Below are 22,318 nucleotides of genomic sequence, written 5' to 3' on the forward strand. Positions count from 1 at the left end.
GGTGGATCATCAGTGTTAGAGCTAAAATTAGCATGTTTAAAGTGATTTTCATGCTTCCAGGGGCTCAGGAAGTGAAATAAATACCATTTGGAGGCATTTAATGTTCGAGCAAAAAAGGCTGATTTTCCACAAAAGAGATAACACCCCCCCATTACGTCATGCTTCAGAAATGTGGAAAATGGTCCGTTTTCAAATGTTTTATTTTTGAACGTCAGTTCACATTTGTAGGTGGATCATCAGTGTTAGAGCTAAAATTAGCATGTTTAAAGTGATTTTCATGCTTCCAGGGGCTCGGGAAGTTAATTAAATACCATTTGGAGGCATTTAATGTTCGAGCAAAAACGGATGATTTTCGACAAAAGAGATAACACCCCCCCATTACGTCATGCTTCAGAAATGTGGAAAATGGTCCGTTTTCAAATGTTTTCTTTTTGAACGTCAGTTCACATTTGTAGGTGGATCATCAGTGTTAGAGCTAAAATTAGCATGTTTAAAGTGATTTTCATGCTTCCAGGGGCTCGGGAAGTGAAATAAATACCATTTGGAGGCATTTAATGTTCGAGCAAAAAAGGCTGATTTTCCACAAAAGAGATAACACCCCCCCATTACGTCATGCTTCAGAAATGTGGAAAATGGTCCGTTTTCAAATGTTTTATTTTTGAACGTCAGTTCACATTTGTAGGTGGATCATCAGTGTTAGAGCTAAAATTAGCATGTTTAAAGTGATTTTCATGCTTCCAGGGGCTCGGGAAGTTAATTAAATACCATTTGGAGGCATTTAATGTTCGAGCAAAAACGGCTGATTTTCGACAAAAGAGATAACACCCCCCCATTACGTCATGCTTCAGAAATGTGGAAAATGGTCCGTTTTCAAATGTTTTATTTTTGAACGTCAGTTCACATTTGTAGGTGGATCATCAGTGTTAGAGCTAAAATTAGCATGTTTAAAGTGATTTTCATGCTTCCAGGGGCTCGGGAAGTGAAATAAATACCATTTGGAGGCATTTAATGTTCGAGCAAAAAAGGCTGATTTTCCACAAAAGAGATAACACCCCCCCATTACGTCATGCTTCAGAAATGTGGAAAATGGTCCGTTTTTCAAATGTTTTATTTTTGAACGTCAGTTCACATTTGTAGGTGGATCATCAGTGTTAGAGCTAAAATTAGCATGTTTAAAGTGATTTTCATGCTTCCAGGGGCTCGGGAAGTTAATTAAATACCATTTGGAGGCATTTAATGTTAGAGCAAAAACGGCTGATTTTCGACAAAAGAGATAACACCCCCCCATTACGTCATGCTTCAGAAATGTGGAAAATGGTCCGTTTTCAAATGTTTTATTTTTGAACGTCAGTTCACATTTGTAGGTGGATCATCAGTGTTAGAGCTAAAATTAGCATGTTTAAAGTGATTTTCATGCTTCCAGGGGCCCAAAACACAAGATTTATGGAATGGTTAAAAGTGCATGAAAATGGCCAATTTACTCACTCTGAGTTCTCAAAAAGGGTTTCTTCACCCCGGGAAGTTAATTAAATACCATTTGGAGGCATTTAATGTTCGAGCAAAAACGGCTGATTTTCGACAAAAGAGATAACACCCCCCCATTACGTCATGCTTCAGAAATGTGGAAAATGGTCCGTTTTCAAATGTTTTATTTTTGAACGTCAGTTCACATTTGTAGGTGGATCATCAGTGTTAGAGCTAAAATTAGCATGTTTAAAGTGATTTTCATGCTTCCAGGGGCTCGGGAAGTGAAATAAATACCATTTGGAGGCATTTAATGTTCGAGCAAAAAAGGCTGATTTTCCACAAAAGAGATAACACCCCCCCATTACGTCATGCTTCAGAAATGTGGAAAATGGTCCGTTTTCAAATGTTTTATTTTTGAACGTCAGTTCACATTTGTAGGTGGATCATCAGTGTTAGAGCTAAAATTAGCATGTTTAAAGTGATTTTCATGCTTCCAGGGGCTCGGGAAGTTAATTAAATACCATTTGGAGGCATTTAATGTTCGAGCAAAAACGGATGATTTTCGACAAAAGAGATAACACCCCCCCATTACGTCATGCTTCAGAAATGTGGAAAATGGTCCGTTTTCAAATGTTTTCTTTTTGAACGTCAGTTCACATTTGTAGGTGGATCATCAGTGTTAGAGCTAAAATTAGCATGTTTAAAGTGATTTTCATGCTTCCAGGGGCTCGGGAAGTGAAATAAATACCATTTGTAGGCATTTAATGTTCGAGCAAAAAAGGCTGATTTTCCACAAAAGAGATAACACCCCCCCATTACGTCATGCTTCAGAAATGTGGAAAATGGTCCGTTTTCAAATGTTTTATTTTTGAACGTCAGTTCACATTTGTAGGTGGATCATCAGTGTTAGAGCTAAAATTAGCATGTTTAAAGTGATTTTCATGCTTCCAGGGGCTCGGGAAGTTAATTAAATACCATTTGGAGGCATTTAATGTTCGAGCAAAAACGGCTGATTTTCGACAAAAGAGATAACACCCCCCCATTACGTCATGCTTCAGAAATGTGGAAAATGGTCCGTTTTCAAATGTTTTATTTTTGAACGTCAGTTCACATTTGTAGGTGGATCATCAGTGTTAGAGCTAAAATTAGCATGTTTAAAGTGATTTTCATGCTTCCAGGGGCCCAAAACACAAGATTTATGGAATGGTTAAAAGTGCATGAAAATGGCCAATTTACTCACTCTGAGTTCTCAAAAAGGGTTTCTTCACCCCGGGAAGTTAATTAAATACCATTTGGAGGCATTTAATGTTAGAGCAAAAACGGCTGATTTTCGACAAAAGAGATAACACCCCCCCATTACGTCATGCTTCAGAAATGTGGAAAATGGTCCGTTTTCAAATGTTTTATTTTTGAACGTCAGTTCACATTTGTAGGTGGATCATCAGTGTTAGAGCTAAAATTAGCATGTTTAAAGTGATTTTCATGCTTCCAGGGGCCCAAAACACAAGATTTATGGAATGGTTAAAAGTGCATGAAAATGGCCAATTTACTCACTCTGAGTTCTCAAAAAGGGTTTCTTCACCCCGGGAAGTTAATTAAATACCATTTGGAGGCATTTAATGTTAGAGCAAAAACGGCTGATTTTCGACAAAAGAGATAACACCCCCCCATTACGTCATGCTTCAGAAATGTGGAAAATGGTCCGTTTTCAAATGTTTTATTTTTGAATGTCAGTTCACATTTGTAGGTGGATCATCAGTGTTAGAGCTAAAATTAGCATGTTTAAAGTGATTTTCATGCTTCCAGGGGCCCAAAACACAAGATTTATGGAATGGTTAAAAGTGCATGAAAATGGCCAATTTAGTCACTCTGAGTTCTCAAAAAGGGTTTCTTCACCCCGGGAAGTTAATTAAATACCATTTGGAGGCATTTAATGTTAGAGCAAAAACGGCTGATTTTCGACAAAAGAGATAACACCGCCCCATTACGTCATGCTTCAGAAATGTGGAAAATGGTCCGTTTTCAAATGTTTTATTTTTGAACGTCAGTTCACATTTGTAGGTGGATCATCAGTGTTAGAGCTAAAATTAGCATGTTTAAAGTGATTTTCATGCTTCCAGGGGCTCGGGAAGTGAAATAAATACCATTTGGAGGCATTTAATGTTCGAGCAAAAAAGGCTGATTTTCCACAAAAGAGATAACACCCCCCCATTACGTCATGCTTCAGAAATGTGGAAAATGGTCCGTTTTCAAATGTTTTATTTTTGAACGTCAGTTCACATTTGTAGGTGGATCATCAGTGTTAGAGCTAAAATTAGCATGTTTAAAGTGATTTTCATGCTTCCAGGGGCTCGGGAAGTTAATTAAATACCATTTGGAGGCATTTAATGTTCGAGCAAAAACGGATGATTTTCGACAAAAGAGATAACACCCCCCCATTACGTCATGCTTCAGAAATGTGGAAAATGGTCCGTTTTCAAATGTTTTCTTTTTGAACGTCAGTTCACATTTGTAGGTGGATCATCAGTGTTAGAGCTAAAATTAGCATGTTTAAAGTGATTTTCATGCTTCCAGGGGCTCGGGAAGTGAAATAAATACCATTTGGAGGCATTTAATGTTCGAGCAAAAAAGGCTGATTTTCCACAAAAGAGATAACACCCCCCCATTACGTCATGCTTCAGAAATGTGGAAAATGGTCCGTTTTCAAATGTTTTATTTTTGAACGTCAGTTCACATTTGTAGGTGGATCATCAGTGTTAGAGCTAAAATTAGCATGTTTAAAGTGATTTTCATGCTTCCAGGGGCCCGGGAAGTTAATTAAATACCATTTGGAGGCATTTAATGTTCGAGCAAAAACGGCTGATTTTCGACAAAAGAGATAACACCCCCCCATTACGTCATGCTTCAGAAATGTGGAAAATGGTCCGTTTTCAAATGTTTTATTTTTGAACGTCAGTTCACATTTGTAGGTGGATCATCAGTGTTAGAGCTAAAATTAGCATGTTTAAAGTGATTTTCATGCTTCCAGGGGCTCGGGAAGTGAAATAAATACCATTTGGAGGCATTTAATGTTCGAGCAAAAAAGGCTGATTTTCCACAAAAGAGATAACACCCCCCCATTACGTCATGCTTCAGAAATGTGGAAAATGGTCCGTTTTTCAAATGTTTTATTTTTGAACGTCAGTTCACATTTGTAGGTGGATCATCAGTGTTAGAGCTAAAATTAGCATGTTTAAAGTGATTTTCATGCTTCCAGGGGCTCGGGAAGTTAATTAAATACCATTTGGAGGCATTTAATGTTAGAGCAAAAACGGCTGATTTTCGACAAAAGAGATAACACCCCCCCATTACGTCATGCTTCAGAAATGTGGAAAATGGTCCGTTTTCAAATGTTTTATTTTTGAACGTCAGTTCACATTTGTAGGTGGATCATCAGTGTTAGAGCTAAAATTAGCATGTTTAAAGTGATTTTCATGCTTCCAGGGGCCCAAAACACAAGATTTATGGAATGGTTAAAAGTGCATGAAAATGGCCAATTTACTCACTCTGAGTTCTCAAAAAGGGTTTCTTCACCCCGGGAAGTTAATTAAATACCATTTGGAGGCATTTAATGTTCGAGCAAAAACGGCTGATTTTCGACAAAAGAGATAACACCCCCCCATTACGTCATGCTTCAGAAATGTGGAAAATGGTCCGTTTTCAAATGTTTTATTTTTGAACGTCAGTTCACATTTGTAGGTGGATCATCAGTGCTAGAGCTAAAATTAGCATGTTTAAAGTGATTTTCATGCTTCCAGGGGCTCGGGAAGTTAATTAAATACCATTTGGAGGCATTTAATGTTCGAGCAAAAACGGATGATTTTCGACAAAAGAGATAACACCCCCCCATTACGTCATGCTTCAGAAATGTGGAAAATGGTCCGTTTTCAAATGTTTTCTTTTTGAACGTCAGTTCACATTTGTAGGTGGATCATCAGTGTTAGAGCTAAAATTAGCATGTTTAAAGTGATTTTCATGCTTCCAGGGGCTCGGGAAGTGAAATAAATACCATTTGTAGGCATTTAATGTTCGAGCAAAAAAGGCTGATTTTCCACAAAAGAGATAACACCCCCCCATTACGTCATGCTTCAGAAATGTGGAAAATGGTCCGTTTTCAAATGTTTTATTTTTGAACGTCAGTTCACATTTGTAGGTGGATCATCAGTGTTAGAGCTAAAATTAGCATGTTTAAAGTGATTTTCATGCTTCCAGGGGCTCGGGAAGTTAATTAAATACCATTTGGAGGCATTTAATGTTCGAGCAAAAACGGCTGATTTTCGACAAAAGAGATAACACCCCCCCATTACGTCATGCTTCAGAAATGTGGAAAATGGTCCGTTTTCAAATGTTTTATTTTTGAACGTCAGTTCACATTTGTAGGTGGATCATCAGTGTTAGAGCTAAAATTAGCATGTTTAAAGTGATTTTCATGCTTCCAGGGGCCCAAAACACAAGATTTATGGAATGGTTTAAAGTGCATGAAAATGGCCAATTTACTCACTCTGAGTTCTCAAAAAGGGTTTCTTCACCCCGGGAAGTTAATTAAATACCATTTGGAGGCATTTAATGTTAGAGCAAAAACGGCTGATTTTCGACAAAAGAGATAACACCGCCCCATTACGTCATGCTTCAGAAATGTGGAAAATGGTCCGTTTTCAAATGTTTTATTTTTGAACGTCAGTTCACATTTGTAGGTGGATCATCTGTGTTAGAGCTAAAATTAGCATGTTTAAAGTGATTTTCATGCTTCCAGGGGCTCGGGAAGTGAAATAAATACCATTTGGAGGCATTTAATGTTCGAGCAAAAACGGCTGATTTTCCACAAAAGAGATAACACCCCCCCATTACGTCATGCTTCAGAAATGTGGAAAATGGTCCGTTTTCAAATGTTTTATTTTTGAACGTCAGTTCACATTTGTAGGTGGATCATCAGTGTTAGAGCTAAAATTAGCATGTTTAAAGTGATTTTCATGCTTCCAGGGGCTCGGGAAGTGAAATAAATACCATTTGGAGGCATTTAATGTTCGAGCAAAAACGGCTGATTTTCGACAAAAGAGATAACACCCCCCCATTACGTCATGCTTCAGAAATGTGGAAAATGGTCCGTTTTCAAATGTTTTATTTTTGAACGTCAGTTCACATTTGTAGGTGGATCATCAGTGTTAGAGCTAAAATTAGCATGTTTAAAGTGATTTTCATGCTTCCAGGGGCCCAAAACACAAGATTTATGGAATGGTTAAAAGTGCATGAAAATGGCCAATTTACTCACTCTGAGTTCTCAAAAAGGGTTTCTTCACCCCGGGAAGTTAATTAAATACCATTTGGAGGCATTTAATGTTAGAGCAAAAACGGCTGATTTTCGACAAAAGAGATAACACCCCCCCATTACGTCATGCTTCAGAAATGTGGAAAATGGTCCGTTTTCAAATGTTTTATTTTTGAACGTCAGTTCACATTTGTAGGTGGATCATCAGTGTTAGAGCTAAAATTAGCATGTTTAAAGTGATTTTCATGCTTCTAGGGGCCCAAAACACAAGATTTATGGAATGGTTAAAAGTGCATGAAAATGGCCAATTTACTCACTCTGAGTTCTCAAAAAGGGTTTCTTCACCCCGGGAAGTTAATTAAATACCATTTGGAGGCATTTAATGTTAGAGCAAAAACGGCTGATTTTCGACAAAAGAGATAACACCCCCCCATTACGTCATGCTTCAGAAATGTGGAAAATGGTCCGTTTTCAAATGTTTTATTTTTGAACGTCAGTTCACATTTGTAGGTGGATCATCAGTGTTAGAGCTAAAATTAGCATGTTTAAAGTGATTTTCATGCTTCCAGGGGCCCAAAACACAAGATTTATGGAATGGTTAAAAGTGCATGAAAATGGCCAATTTACTCACTCTGAGTTCTCAAAAAGGGTTTCTTCACCCCGGGAAGTTAATTAAATACCATTTGGAGGCATTTAATGTTCGAGCAAAAACGGCTGATTTTCGACAAAAGAGATAACACCCCCCCATTACGTCATGCTTCAGAAATGTGGAAAATGGTCCGTTTTCAAATGTTTTATTTTTGAACGTCAGTTCACATTTGTAGGTGGATCATCAGTGTTAGAGCTAAAATTAGCATGTTTAAAGTGATTTTCATGCTTCCAGGGGCTCGGGAAGTGAAATAAATACCATTTGGAGGCATTTAATGTTCGAGCAAAAAAGGCTGATTTTCCACAAAAGAGATAACACCCCCCCATTACGTCATGCTTCAGAAATGTGGAAAATGGTCCGTTTTCAAATGTTTTATTTTTGAACGTCAGTTCACATTTGTAGGTGGATCATCAGTGTTAGAGCTAAAATTAGCATGTTTAAAGTGATTTTCATGCTTCCAGGGGCTCGGGAAGTTAATTAAATACCATTTGGAGGCATTTAATGTTCGAGCAAAAACGGATGATTTTCGACAAAAGAGATAACACCCCCCCATTACGTCATGCTTCAGAAATGTGGAAAATGGTCCGTTTTCAAATGTTTTCTTTTTGAACGTCAGTTCACATTTGTAGGTGGATCATCAGTGTTAGAGCTAAAATTAGCATGTTTAAAGTGATTTTCATGCTTCCAGGGGCTCGGGAAGTGAAATAAATACCATTTGGAGGCATTTAATGTTCGAGCAAAAAAGGCTGATTTTCCACAAAAGAGATAACACCCCCCCATTACGTCATGCTTCAGAAATGTGGAAAATGGTCCGTTTTCAAATGTTTTATTTTTGAACGTCAGTTCACATTTGTAGGTGGATCATCAGTGTTAGAGCTAAAATTAGCATGTTTAAAGTGATTTTCATGCTTCCAGGGGCTCGGGAAGTTAATTAAATACCATTTGGAGGCATTTAATGTTCGAGCAAAAACGGCTGATTTTCGACAAAAGAGATAACACCCCCCCATTACGTCATGCTTCAGAAATGTGGAAAATGGTCCGTTTTCAAATGTTTTATTTTTGAACGTCAGTTCACATTTGTAGGTGGATCATCAGTGTTAGAGCTAAAATTAGCATGTTTAAAGTGATTTTCATGCTTCCAGGGGCTCGGGAAGTGAAATAAATACCATTTGGAGGCATTTAATGTTCGAGCAAAAAAGGCTGATTTTCCACAAAAGAGATAACACCCCCCCATTACGTCATGCTTCAGAAATGTGGAAAATGGTCCGTTTTTCAAATGTTTTATTTTTGAACGTCAGTTCACATTTGTAGGTGGATCATCAGTGTTAGAGCTAAAATTAGCATGTTTAAAGTGATTTTCATGCTTCCAGGGGCTCGGGAAGTTAATTAAATACCATTTGGAGGCATTTAATGTTAGAGCAAAAACGGCTGATTTTCGACAAAAGAGATAACACCCCCCCATTACGTCATGCTTCAGAAATGTGGAAAATGGTCCGTTTTCAAATGTTTTATTTTTGAACGTCAGTTCACATTTGTAGGTGGATCATCAGTGTTAGAGCTAAAATTAGCATGTTTAAAGTGATTTTCATGCTTCCAGGGGCCCAAAACACAAGATTTATGGAATGGTTAAAAGTGCATGAAAATGGCCAATTTACTCACTCTGAGTTCTCAAAAAGGGTTTCTTCACCCCGGGAAGTTAATTAAATACCATTTGGAGGCATTTAATGTTCGAGCAAAAACGGCTGATTTTCGACAAAAGAGATAACACCCCCCCATTACGTCATGCTTCAGAAATGTGGAAAATGGTCCGTTTTCAAATGTTTTATTTTTGAACGTCAGTTCACATTTGTAGGTGGATCATCAGTGTTAGAGCTAAAATTAGCATGTTTAAAGTGATTTTCATGCTTCCAGGGGCTCGGGAAGTGAAATAAATACCATTTGGAGGCATTTAATGTTCGAGCAAAAAAGGCTGATTTTCCACAAAAGAGATAACACCCCCCCATTACGTCATGCTTCAGAAATGTGGAAAATGGTCCGTTTTCAAATGTTTTATTTTTGAACGTCAGTTCACATTTGTAGGTGGATCATCAGTGTTAGAGCTAAAATTAGCATGTTTAAAGTGATTTTCATGCTTCCAGGGGCTCGGGAAGTTAATTAAATACCATTTGGAGGCATTTAATGTTCGAGCAAAAACGGATGATTTTCGACAAAAGAGATAACACCCCCCCATTACGTCATGCTTCAGAAATGTGGAAAATGGTCCGTTTTCAAATGTTTTCTTTTTGAACGTCAGTTCACATTTGTAGGTGGATCATCAGTGTTAGAGCTAAAATTAGCATGTTTAAAGTGATTTTCATGCTTCCAGGGGCTCGGGAAGTGAAATAAATACCATTTGTAGGCATTTAATGTTCGAGCAAAAAAGGCTGATTTTCCACAAAAGAGATAACACCCCCCCATTACGTCATGCTTCAGAAATGTGGAAAATGGTCCGTTTTCAAATGTTTTATTTTTGAACGTCAGTTCACATTTGTAGGTGGATCATCAGTGTTAGAGCTAAAATTAGCATGTTTAAAGTGATTTTCATGCTTCCAGGGGCTCGGGAAGTTAATTAAATACCATTTGGAGGCATTTAATGTTCGAGCAAAAACGGCTGATTTTCGACAAAAGAGATAACACCCCCCCATTACGTCATGCTTCAGAAATGTGGAAAATGGTCCGTTTTCAAATGTTTTATTTTTGAACGTCAGTTCACATTTGTAGGTGGATCATCAGTGTTAGAGCTAAAATTAGCATGTTTAAAGTGATTTTCATGCTTCCAGGGGCTCGGGAAGTGAAATAAATACCATTTGGAGGCATTTAATGTTCGAGCAAAAAAGGCTGATTTTCCACAAAAGAGATAACACCCCCCCATTACGTCATGCTTCAGAAATGTGGAAAATGGTCCGTTTTTCAAATGTTTTATTTTTGAACGTCAGTTCACATTTGTAGGTGGATCATCAGTGTTAGAGCTAAAATTAGCATGTTTAAAGTGATTTTCATGCTTCCAGGGGCTCGGGAAGTTAATTAAATACCATTTGGAGGCATTTAATGTTAGAGCAAAAACGGCTGTTTTTCGACAAAAGAGATAACACCCCCCCATTACGTCATGCTTCAGAAATGTGGAAAATGGTCCGTTTTCAAATGTTTTATTTTTGAACGTCAGTTCACATTTGTAGGTGGATCATCAGTGTTAGAGCTAAAATTAGCATGTTTAAAGTGATTTTCATGCTTCCAGGGGCCCAAAACACAAGATTTATGGAATGGTTAAAAGTGCATGAAAATGGCCAATTTACTCACTCTGAGTTCTCAAAAAGGGTTTCTTCACCCCGGGAAGTTAATTAAATACCATTTGGAGGCATTTAATGTTAGAGCAAAAACGGCTGATTTTCGACAAAAGAGATAACACCCCCCCATTACGTCATGCTTCAGAAATGTGGAAAATGGTCCGTTTTCAAATGTTTTATTTTTGAACGTCAGTTCACATTTGTAGGTGGATCATCAGTGTTAGAGCTAAAATTAGCATGTTTAAAGTGATTTTCATGCTTCCAGGGGCCCAAAACACAAGATTTATGGAATGGTTAAAAGTGCATGAAAATGGCCAATTTACTCACTCTGAGTTCTCAAAAAGGGTTTCTTCACCCCGGGAAGTTAATTAAATACCATTTGGAGGCATTTAATGTTAGAGCAAAAACGGCTGATTTTCGACAAAAGAGATAACACCCCCCCATTACGTCATGCTTCAGAAATGTGGAAAATGGTCCGTTTTCAAATGTTTTATTTTTGAATGTCAGTTCACATTTGTAGGTGGATCATCAGTGTTAGAGCTAAAATTAGCATGTTTAAAGTGATTTTCATGCTTCCAGGGGCCCAAAACACAAGATTTATGGAATGGTTAAAAGTGCATGAAAATGGCCAATTTACTCACTCTGAGTTCTCAAAAAGGGTTTCTTCACCCCGGGAAGTTAATTAAATACCATTTGGAGGCATTTAATGTTAGAGCAAAAACGGCTGATTTTCGACAAAAGAGATAACACCGCCCCATTACGTCATGCTTCAGAAATGTGGAAAATGGTCCGTTTTCAAATGTTTTATTTTTGAACGTCAGTTCACATTTGTAGGTGGATCATCAGTGTTAGAGCTAAAATTAGCATGTTTAAAGTGATTTTCATGCTTCCAGGGGCTCGGGAAGTGAAATAAATACCATTTGGAGGCATTTAATGTTCGAGCAAAAAAGGCTGATTTTCCACAAAAGAGATAACACCCCCCCATTACGTCATGCTTCAGAAATGTGGAAAATGGTCCGTTTTCAAATGTTTTATTTTTGAACGTCAGTTCACATTTGTAGGTGGATCATCAGTGTTAGAGCTAAAATTAGCATGTTTAAAGTGATTTTCATGCTTCCAGGGGCTCGGGAAGTTAATTAAATACCATTTGGAGGCATTTAATGTTCGAGCAAAAACGGATGATTTTCGACAAAAGAGATAACACCCCCCCATTACGTCATGCTTCAGAAATGTGGAAAATGGTCCGTTTTCAAATGTTTTCTTTTTGAACGTCAGTTCACATTTGTAGGTGGATCATCAGTGTTAGAGCTAAAATTAGCATGTTTAAAGTGATTTTCATGCTTCCAGGGGCTCGGGAAGTGAAATAAATACCATTTGGAGGCATTTAATGTTCGAGCAAAAAAGGCTGATTTTCCACAAAAGAGATAACACCCCCCCATTACGTCATGCTTCAGAAATGTGGAAAATGGTCCGTTTTCAAATGTTTTATTTTTGAACGTCAGTTCACATTTGTAGGTGGATCATCAGTGTTAGAGCTAAAATTAGCATGTTTAAAGTGATTTTCATGCTTCCAGGGGCTCGGGAAGTTAATTAAATACCATTTGGAGGCATTTAATGTTCGAGCAAAAACGGCTGATTTTCGACAAAAGAGATAACACCCCCCCATTACGTCATGCTTCAGAAATGTGGAAAATGGTCCGTTTTCAAATGTTTTATTTTTGAACGTCAGTTCACATTTGTAGGTGGATCATCAGTGTTAGAGCTAAAATTAGCATGTTTAAAGTGATTTTCATGCTTCCAGGGGCTCGGGAAGTGAAATAAATACCATTTGGAGGCATTTAATGTTCGAGCAAAAAAGGCTGATTTTCCACAAAAGAGATAACACCCCCCCATTACGTCATGCTTCAGAAATGTGGAAAATGGTCCGTTTTTCAAATGTTTTATTTTTGAACGTCAGTTCACATTTGTAGGTGGATCATCAGTGTTAGAGCTAAAATTAGCATGTTTAAAGTGATTTTCATGCTTCCAGGGGCTCGGGAAGTTAATTAAATACCATTTGGAGGCATTTAATGTTAGAGCAAAAACGGCTGATTTTCGACAAAAGAGATAACACCCCCCCATTACGTCATGCTTCAGAAATGTGGAAAATGGTCCGTTTTCAAATGTTTTATTTTTGAACGTCAGTTCACATTTGTAGGTGGATCATCAGTGTTAGAGCTAAAATTAGCATGTTTAAAGTGATTTTCATGCTTCCAGGGGCCCAAAACACAAGATTTATGGAATGGTTAAAAGTGCATGAAAATGGCCAATTTACTCACTCTGAGTTCTCAAAAAGGGTTTCTTCACCCCGGGAAGTTAATTAAATACCATTTGGAGGCATTTAATGTTCGAGCAAAAACGGCTGATTTTCGACAAAAGAGATAACACCCCCCCATTACGTCATGCTTCAGAAATGTGGAAAATGGTCCGTTTTCAAATGTTTTATTTTTGAACGTCAGTTCACATTTGTAGGTGGATCATCAGTGTTAGAGCTAAAATTAGCATGTTTAAAGTGATTTTCATGCTTCCAGGGGCTCGGGAAGTTAATTAAATACCATTTGGAGGCATTTAATGTTAGAGCAAAAACGGCTGATTTTCGACAAAAGAGATAACACCCCCCCATTACGTCATGCTTCAGAAATGTGGAAAATGGTCCGTTTTCAAATGTTTTATTTTTGAACGTCAGTTCACATTTGTAGGTGGATCATCAGTGTTAGAGCTAAAATTAGCATGTTTAAAGTGATTTTCATGCTTCCAGGGTCCCAAAACACAAGATTTATGGAATGGTTAAAAGTGCATGAAAATGGCCAATTTACTCACTCTGAGTTCTCAAAAAGGGTTTCTTCACCCCGGGAAGTTAATTAAATACCATTTGGAGGCATTTAATGTTAAAGCAAAAACGGCTGATTTTCGACAAAAGAGATAACACCCCCCCATTACGTCATGCTTCAGAAATGTGGAAAATGGTCCGTTTTCAAATGTTTTATTTTTGAACGTCAGTTCACATTTGTAGGTGGATCATCAGTGTTAGAGCTAAAATTAGCATGTTTAAAGTGATTTTCATGCTTCCAGGGGCCCAAAACACAAGATTTATGGAATGGTTTAAAGTGCATGAAAATGGCCAATTTACTCACTCTGAGTTCTCAAAAAGGGTTTCTTCACCCCGGGAAGTTAATTAAATACCATTTGGAGGCATTTAATGTTAGAGCAAAAACGGCTGATTTTCGACAAAAGAGATAACACCGCCCCATTACGTCATGCTTCAGAAATGTGGAAAATGGTCCGTTTTCAAATGTTTTATTTTTGAACGTCAGTTCACATTTGTAGGTGGATCATCTGTGTTAGAGCTAAAATTAGCATGTTTAAAGTGATTTTCATGCTTCCAGGGGCTCGGGAAGTGAAATAAATACCATTTGGAGGCATTTAATGTTCGAGCAAAAACGGCTGATTTTCCACAAAAGAGATAACACCCCCCCATTACGTCATGCTTCAGAAATGTGGAAAATGGTCCGTTTTCAAATGTTTTATTTTTGAACGTCAGTTCACATTTGTAGGTGGATCATCAGTGTTAGAGCTAAAATTAGCATGTTTAAAGTGATTTTCATGCTTCCAGGGGCTCGGGAAGTGAAATAAATACCATTTGGAGGCATTTAATGTTCGAGCAAAAACGGCTGATTTTCGACAAAAGAGATAACACCCCCCCATTACGTCATGCTTCAGAAATGTGGAAAATGGTCCGTTTTCAAATGTTTTATTTTTGAACGTCAGTTCACATTTGTAGGTGGATCATCAGTGTTAGAGCTAAAATTAGCATGTTTAAAGTGATTTTCATGCTTCCAGGGGCCCAAAACACAAGATTTATGGAATGGTTAAAAGTGCATGAAAATGGCCAATTTACTCACTCTGAGTTCTCAAAAAGGGTTTCTTCACCCCGGGAAGTTAATTAAATACCATTTGGAGGCATTTAATGTTAGAGCAAAAACGGCTGATTTTCGACAAAAGAGATAACACCCCCCCATTACGTCATGCTTCAGAAATGTGGAAAATGGTCCGTTTTCAAATGTTTTATTTTTGAACGTCAGTTCACATTTGTAGGTGGATCATCAGTGTTAGAGCTAAAATTAGCATGTTTAAAGTGATTTTCATGCTTCTAGGGGCCCAAAACACAAGATTTATGGAATGGTTAAAAGTGCATGAAAATGGCCAATTTACTCACTCTGAGTTCTCAAAAAGGGTTTCTTCACCCCGGGAAGTTAATTAAATACCATTTGGAGGCATTTAATGTTAGAGCAAAAACGGCTGATTTTCGACAAAAGAGATAACACCCCCCCATTACGTCATGCTTCAGAAATGTGGAAAATGGTCCGTTTTCAAATGTTTTATTTTTGAACGTCAGTTCACATTTGTAGGTGGATCATCAGTGTTAGAGCTAAAATTAGCATGTTTAAAGTGATTTTCATGCTTCCAGGGGCCCAAAACACAAGATTTATGGAATGGTTAAAAGTGCATGAAAATGGCCAATTTACTCACTCTGAGTTCTCAAAAAGGGTTTCTTCACCCCGGGAAGTTAATTAAATACCATTTGGAGGCATTTAATGTTCGAGCAAAAACGGCTGATTTTCGACAAAAGAGATAACACCCCCCCATTACGTCATGCTTCAGAAATGTGGAAAATGGTCCGTTTTCAAATGTTTTATTTTTGAACGTCAGTTCACATTTGTAGGTGGATCATCAGTGTTAGAGCTAAAATTAGCATGTTTAAAGTGATTTTCATGCTTCCAGGGGCTCAGGAAGTGAAATAAATACCATTTGGAGGCATTTAATGTTCGAGCAAAAAAGGCTGATTTTCCACAAAAGAGATAACACCCCCCCATTACGTCATGCTTCAGAAATGTGGAAAATGGTCCGTTTTCAAATGTTTTATTTTTGAACGTCAGTTCACATTTGTAGGTGGATCATCAGTGTTAGAGCTAAAATTAGCATGTTTAAAGTGATTTTCATGCTTCCAGGGGCTCGGGAAGTTAATTAAATACCATTTGGAGGCATTTAATGTTCGAGCAAAAACGGATGATTTTCGACAAAAGAGATAACACCCCCCCATTACGTCATGCTTCAGAAATGTGGAAAATGGTCCGTTTTCAAATGTTTTCTTTTTGAACGTCAGTTCACATTTGTAGGTGGATCATCAGTGTTAGAGCTAAAATTAGCATGTTTAAAGTGATTTTCATGCTTCCAGGGGCTCGGGAAGTGAAATAAATACCATTTGGAGGCATTTAATGTTCGAGCAAAAAAGGCTGATTTTCCACAAAAGAGATAACACCCCCCCATTACGTCATGCTTCAGAAATGTGGAAAATGGTCCGTTTTCAAATGTTTTATTTTTGAACGTCAGTTCACATTTGTAGGTGGATCATCAGTGTTAGAGCTAAAATTAGCATGTTTAAAGTGATTTTCATGCTTCCAGGGGCTCGGGAAGTTAATTAAATACCATTTGGAGGCATTTAATGTTCGAGCAAAAACGGCTGATTTTCGACAAAAGAGATAACACCCCCCCATTACGTCATGCTTCAGAAATGTGGAAAATGGTCCGTTTTCAAATGTTTTATTTTTGAACGTCAGTTCACATTTGTAGGTGGATCATCAGTGTTAGAGCTAAAATTAGCATGTTTAAAGTGATTTTCATGCTTCCAGGGGCTCGGGAAGTGAAATAAATACCATTTGGAGGCATTTAATGTTCGAGCAAAAAAGGCTGATTTTCCACAAAAGAGATAACACCCCCCCATTACGTCATGCTTCAGAAATGTGGAAAATGGTCCGTTTTTCAAATGTTTTATTTTTGAACGTCAGTTCACATTTGTAGGTGGATCATCAGTGTTAGAGCTAAAATTAGCATGTTTAAAGTGATTTTCATGCTTCCAGGGGCTCGGGAAGTTAATTAAATACCATTTGGAGGCATTTAATGTTAGAGCAAAAACGGCTGATTTTCGACAAAAGAGATAACACCCCCCCATTACGTCATGCTTCAGAAATGTGGAAAATGGTCCGTTTTCAAATGTTTTATTTTTGAACGTCAGTTCACATTTGTAGGTGGATCATCAGTGTTAGAGCTAAAATTAGCATGTTTAAAGTGATTTTCATGCTTCCAGGGGCCCAAAACACAAGATTTATGGAATGGTTAAAAGTGCATGAAAATGGCCAATTTACTCACTCTGAGTTCTCAAAAAGGGTTTCTTCACCCCGGGAAGTTAATTAAATACCATTTGGAGGCATTTAATGTTCGAGCAAAAACGGCTGATTTTCGACAAAAGAGATAACACCCCCCCATTACGTCATGCTTCAGAAATGTGGAAAATGGTCCGTTTTCAAATGTTTTATTTTTGAACGTCAGTTCACATTTGTAGGTGGATCATCAGTGTTAGAGCTAAAATTAGCATGTTTAAAGTGATTTTCATGCTTCCAGGGGCTCGGGAAGTGAAATAAATACCATTTGGAGGCATTTAATGTTCGAGCAAAAAAGGCTGATTTTCCACAAAAGAGATAACACCCCCCCATTACGTCATGCTTCAGAAATGTGGAAAATGGTCCGTTTTCAAATGTTTTATTTTTGAACGTCAGTTCACATTTGTAGGTGGATCATCAGTGTTAGAGCTAAAATTAGCATGTTTAAAGTGATTTTCATGCTTCCAGGGGCTCGGGAAGTTAATTAAATACCATTTGGAGGCATTTAATGTTCGAGCAAAAACGGATGATTTTCGACAAAAGAGATAACACCCCCCCATTACGTCATGCTTCAGAAATGTGGAAAATGGTCCGTTTTCAAATGTTTTCTTTTTGAACGTCAGTTCACATTTGTAGGTGGATCATCAGTGTTAGAGCTAAAATTAGCATGTTTAAAGTGATTTTCATGCTTCCAGGGGCTCGGGAAGTGAAATAAATACCATTTGTAGGCATTTAATGTTCGAGCAAAAAAGGCTGATTTTCCACAAAAGAGATAACACCCCCCCATTACGTCATGCTTCAGAAATGTGGAAAATGGTCCGTTTTCAAATGTTTTATTTTTGAACGTCAGTTCACATTTGTAGGTGGATCATCAGTGTTAGAGCTAAAATTAGCATGTTTAAAGTGATTTTCATGCTTCCAGGGGCTCGGGAAGTTAATTAAATACCATTTGGAGGCATTTAATGTTCGAGCAAAAACGGCTGATTTTCGACAAAAGAGATAACACCCCCCCATTACGTCATGCTTCAGAAATGTGGAAAATGGTCCGTTTTCAAATGTTTTATTTTTGAACGTCAGTTCACATTTGTAGGTGGATCATCAGTGTTAGAGCTAAAATTAGCATGTTTAAAGTGATTTTCATGCTTCCAGGGGCCCAAAACACAAGATTTATGGAATGGTTAAAAGTGCATGAAAATGGCCAATTTACTCACTCTGAGTTCTCAAAAAGGGTTTCTTCACCCCGGGAAGTTAATTAAATACCATTTGGAGGCATTTAATGTTAGAGCAAAAACGGCTGATTTTCGACAAAAGAGATAACACCCCCCCATTACGTCATGCTTCAGAAATGTGGAAAATGGTCCGTTTTCAAATGTTTTATTTTTGAACGTCAGTTCACATTTGTAGGTGGATCATCAGTGTTAGAGCTAAAATTAGCATGTTTAAAGTGATTTTCATGCTTCCAGGGGCCCAAAACACAAGATTTATGGAATGGTTAAAAGTGCATGAAAATGGCCAATTTACTCACTCTGAGTTCTCAAAAAGGGTTTCTTCACCCCGGGAAGTTAATTAAATACCATTTGGAGGCATTTAATGTTAGAGCAAAAACGGCTGATTTTCGACAAAAGAGATAACACCCCCCCATTACGTCATGCTTCAGAAATGTGGAAAATGGTCCGTTTTCAAATGTTTTATTTTTGAACGTCAGTTCACATTTGTAGGTGGATCATCAGTGTTAGAGCTAAAATTAGCATGTTTAAAGTGATTTTCATGCTTCCAGGGGCCCAAAACACAAGATTTATGGAATGGTTAAAAGTGCATGAAAATGGCCAATTTACTCACTCTGAGTTCTCAAAAAGGGTTTCTTCACCCCGGGAAGTTAATTAAATACCATTTGGAGGCATTTAATGTTCGAGCAAAAACGGCTGATTTTCGACAAAAGAGATAACACCCCCCCATTACGTCATGCTTCAGAAATGTGGAAAATGGTCCGTTTTCAAATGTTTTATTTTTGAACGTCAGTTCACATTTGTAGGTGGATCATCAGTGTTAGAGCTAAAATTAGCATGTTTAAAGTGATTTTCATGCTTCCAGGGGCTCGGGAAGTGAAATAAATACCATTTGGAGGCATTTAATGTTCGAGCAAAAAAGGCTGATTTTCCACAAAAGAGATAACACCCCCCCATTACGTCATGCTTCAGAAATGTGGAAAATGGTCCGTTTTCAAATGTTTTATTTTTGAACGTCAGTTCACATTTGTAGGTGGATCATCAGTGTTAGAGCTAAAATTAGCATGTTTAAAGTGATTTTCATGCTTCCAGGGGCTCGGGAAGTTAATTAAATACCATTTGGAGGCATTTAATGTTCGAGCAAAAACGGCTGATTTTCGACAAAAGAGATAACACCCCCCCATTACGTCATGCTTCAGAAATGTGGAAAATGGTCCGTTTTCAAATGTTTTATTTTTGAACGTCAGTTCACATTTGTAGGTGGATCATCAGTGTTAGAGCTAAAATTAGCATGTTTAAAGTGATTTTCATGCTTCCAGGGGCCCAAAACACAAGATTTATGGAATGGTTAAAAGTGCATGAAAATGGCCAATTTACTCACTCTGAGTTCTCAAAAAGGGTTTCTTCACCCCGGGAAGTTAATTAAATACCATTTGGAGGCATTTAATGTTAGAGCAAAAACGGCTGATTTTCGACAAAAGAGATAACACCCCCCCATTACGTCATGCTTCAGAAATGTGGAAAATGGTCCGTTTTCAAATGTTTTATTTTTGAACGTCAGTTCACATTTGTAGGTGGATCATCAGTGTTAGAGCTAAAATTAGCATGTTTAAAGTGATTTTCATGCTTCCAGGGGCCCAAAACACAAGATTTATGGAATGGTTAAAAGTGCATGAAAATGGCCAATTTACTCACTCTGAGTTCTCAAAAAGGGTTTCTTCACCCCGGGAAGTTAATTAAATACCATTTGGAGGCATTTAATGTTAGAGCAAAAACGGCTGATTTTCGACAAAAGAGATAACACCCCCCCATTACGTCATGCTTCAGAAATGTGGAAAATGGTCCGTTTTCAAATGTTTTATTTTTGAATGTCAGTTCACATTTGTAGGTGGATCATCAGTGTTAGAGCTAAAATTAGCATGTTTAAAGTGATTTTCATGCTTCCAGGGGCCCAAAACACAAGATTTATGGAATGGTTAAAAGTGCATGAAAATGGCCAATTTAGTCACTCTGAGTTCTCAAAAAGGGTTTCTTCACCCCGGGAAGTTAATTAAATACCATTTGGAGGCATTTAATGTTAGAGCAAAAACGGCTGATTTTCGACAAAAGAGATAACACCGCCCCATTACGTCATGCTTCAGAAATGTGGAAAATGGTCCGTTTTCAAATGTTTTATTTTTGAACGTCAGTTCACATTTGTAGGTGGATCATCAGTGTTAGAGCTAAAATTAGCATGTTTAAAGTGATTTTCATGCTTCCAGGGGCTCGGGAAGTGAAATAAATACCATTTGGAGGCATTTAATGTTCGAGCAAAAAAGGCTGATTTTCCACAAAAGAGATAACACCCCCCCATTACGTCATGCTTCAGAAATGTGGAAAATGGTCCGTTTTCAAATGTTTTATTTTTGAACGTCAGTTCACATTTGTAGGTGGATCATCAGTGTTAGAGCTAAAATTAGCATGTTTAAAGTGATTTTCATGCTTCCAGGGGCTCGGGAAGTTAATTAAATACCATTTGGAGGCATTTAATGTTCGAGCAAAAACGGATGATTTTCGACAAAAGAGATAACACCCCCCCCATTACGTCATGCTTCAGAAATGTGGAAAATGGTCCGTTTTCAAATGTTTTCTTTTTGAACGTCAGTTCACATTTGTAGGTGGATCATCAGTGTTAGAGCTAAAATTAGCATGTTTAAAGTGATTTTCATGCTTCCAGGGGCTCGGGAAGTGAAATAAATACCATTTGGAGGCATTTAATGTTCGAGCAAAAAAGGCTGATTTTCCACAAAAGAGATAACACCCCCCCATTACGTCATGCTTCAGAAATGTGGAAAATGGTCCGTTTTCAAATGTTTTATTTTTGAACGTCAGTTCACATTTGTAGGTGGATCATCAGTGTTAGAGCTAAAATTAGCATGTTTAAAGTGATTTTCATGCTTCCAGGGGCCCGGGAAGTTAATTAAATACCATTTGGAGGCATTTAATGTTCGAGCAAAAACGGCTGATTTTCGACAAAAGAGATAACACCGCCCCATTACGTCATGCTTCAGAAATGTGGAAAATGGTCCGTTTTCAAATGTTTTATTTTTGAACGTCAGTTCACATTTGTAGGTGGATCATCAGTGTTAGAGCTAAAATTAGCATGTTTAAAGTGATTTTCATGCTTCCAGGGGCTCGGGAAGTGAAATAAATACCATTTGGAGGCATTTAATGTTCGAGCAAAAAAGGCTGATTTTCCACAAAAGAGATAACACCCCCCCATTACGTCATGCTTCAGAAATGTGGAAAATGGTCCGTTTTTCAAATGTTTTATTTTTGAACGTCAGTTCACATTTGTAGGTGGATCATCAGTGTTAGAGCTAAAATTAGCATGTTTAAAGTGATTTTCATGCTTCCAGGGGCTCGGGAAGTTAATTAAATACCATTTGGAGGCATTTAATGTTAGAGCAAAAACGGCTGATTTTCGACAAAAGAGATAACACCCCCCCATTACGTCATGCTTCAGAAATGTGGAAAATGGTCCGTTTTCAAATGTTTTATTTTTGAACGTCAGTTCACATTTGTAGGTGGATCATCAGTGTTAGAGCTAAAATTAGCATGTTTAAAGTGATTTTCATGCTTCCAGGGGCCCAAAACACAAGATTTATGGAATGGTTAAAAGTGCATGAAAATGGCCAATTTACTCACTCTGAGTTCTCAAAAAGGGTTTCTTCACCCCGGGAAGTTAATTAAATACCATTTGGAGGCATTTAATGTTCGAGCAAAAACGGCTGATTTTCGACAAAAGAGATAACACCCCCCCATTACGTCATGCTTCAGAAATGTGGAAAATGGTCCGTTTTCAAATGTTTTATTTTTGAACGTCAGTTCACATTTGTAGGTGGATCATCAGTGTTAGAGCTAAAATTAGCATGTTTAAAGTGATTTTCATGCTTCCAGGGGCTCGGGAAGTTAATTAAATACCATTTGGAGGCATTTAATGTTAGAGCAAAAACGGCTGATTTTCGACAAAAGAGATAACACCCCCCCATTACGTCATGCTTCAGAAATGTGGAAAATGGTCCGTTTTCAAATGTTTTATTTTTGAACGT

The sequence above is a fragment of the Lissotriton vulgaris genome, unplaced genomic scaffold, assembly GCF_964263255.1.
Source record: "Lissotriton vulgaris unplaced genomic scaffold, aLisVul1.2 SCAFFOLD_250, whole genome shotgun sequence".
In the NCBI taxonomy this organism is placed as follows: domain Eukaryota; kingdom Metazoa; phylum Chordata; class Amphibia; order Caudata; family Salamandridae; genus Lissotriton; species Lissotriton vulgaris.